This window comes from Tupaia chinensis, unplaced genomic scaffold (genome assembly GCF_000334495.1).
Source record: "Tupaia chinensis unplaced genomic scaffold, TupChi_1.0 Scaffold000470_1, whole genome shotgun sequence".
In the NCBI taxonomy this organism is placed as follows: Eukaryota; Metazoa; Chordata; class Mammalia; order Scandentia; family Tupaiidae; genus Tupaia; species Tupaia belangeri.
Genome location: NW_006159979.1, coordinates 1 through 1,648, shown reverse-complemented (window position 1 = coordinate 1,648; position 1,648 = coordinate 1). Strand labels below are relative to the sequence as shown.

At 36.9% G+C, this 1,648-nt stretch overlaps 1 pseudogene; it reads right to left on the bottom strand.

Annotated features, from left to right (window-relative positions):
* Positions 1 to 201: 201 nt before the first annotated feature.
* LOC102479890 (mitogen-activated protein kinase 6 pseudogene) lies at positions 202 to 1,644 on the bottom strand (annotated as a pseudogene).
* Between the last annotated feature and the right edge of the window lie 4 nt (positions 1,645 to 1,648).

The window sequence follows — 1,648 nt, the reverse complement described above, 5'->3', positions numbered from 1 at the left end:
TGCAAAAGACATTCAGTTAAAATGAAAAATTATCTCACATGTTGAAAAAAAGTCCGCATTTTAAAAAACAAGAACTAAAAATCCGTAATAAAATGACACCATCTGATTCAAGTAAAAAAATGACTTAAACATTGGTAATTAAAAAAAAAAGAGAGACACAAAACACATTTCCTGAATTCAAAGAAATGCTTGCTGATTGTTTTAGTTCAGATGTTTTAGAATGCTGCTGTATGTTTTATGAAGAATCTGAGGGGAAGACTTCAGAGCAGAAGGTGTTAATGTGGCCTGAATGGCCTTAAGTGGTGACCCAACTGGACTGTGAAACTGCGGGATGCATATGGACTGGAGCTGCTTGTTAAAGAGGAACTCCCCAGTGTTGTTCAGGAAGACTTCCTCATTTCCTCTCTCCCCATGCTTCCCATCTTCTACTGGTTCAGTTTCTAGCATTTCAGAATCTCCTTTCTTGCTGAAGAACTTGTTCAAGTAACTAGCATAAGTGTTTTCCTTCTCAGCCTGCTCATTTTTCCTCACCTGGTAACAAAACTGATTGATGAGAAAACTGTTCTTCCCCCAACTCACAAACTGCTATCGCAGGGAGACTCATATACGGCTTCTAACTGAGCCAAGTTTGCCATTCCTTTTTCCTGCTTCTCTGGGTTTACTAACTTTGATATCAAACTTTTCAAATATAGTTGGGACACTGAGCTATTCAAGTTGTTTAATTTATCAACAATATCAGTAGGTTTGTGTTGTGAACTAAGCTGAATAGTTCCTGTGATAAAAGAATCAAAATCAAATCCGGGATTCTTTTTCCTTTCCTTTTCAACCAGTCTTGATGCTTCCTTAGGTGCTAGCTGGGCCTTTCTAATCCATTCCTTTCACATTTTGACTTGCCTTTCTTATCAGATTTTTCTTTGCTTTGTTCTTTCCAATTGGAAAGATCTACAATAAGCTTGGGTTCATAGCAATGATCAACTTCACTCTCTTTCCAAAGTAAGTTATCTAAATATGATGATGACCTCATTTTGTCAATCTGGCTACACTCCAGATCACATTATTTGTTTTCATGGTGATCTGGGTACTGCCATCAAGGTTCAGTAGAATAATTGGTATCAAAAATAGGATCCTCCAGATACTTTTCTTGATCTCCATATAAATATTTTTGAGGATAAACTTGTACTTATCCTTATAAGTAACATCAGACAGAGCTCTTGGGGCAAGCTGAACTTCATCAATATCAAAGTTGTTATGTAGAGGCCAACCATGCTCTGAAAACTGACAGTCATGGTACCTTTCCCAGTTATAAATGTAACTGTGAGTTTCATCCATAAGCAAAATATTATCAACTACATCTTCAATATGAAAAAAATGACTTGAAATTGACTCTTCCATTGGAAAAGAATATTTGCTCATGTGAGTGTGGGAGAGCACTTCCTCTGCTGTTAACCGATCCATGGGGCTAAATGTCAATATTTGTTCCAGGAAACCTCATGCTTTTTGACTAATTTCTGGAAGCATCTGAGTTAAAGGTTTGTGTGGCTCAGTCATGAAATTTCTAATGTAAACTGGAATTATGCTGAGAAGTTCTTGATGATCTTTCTTGTGTACAACAGGAACAGATTCTAAAATCAGCTGCCTCTGTTCAAGT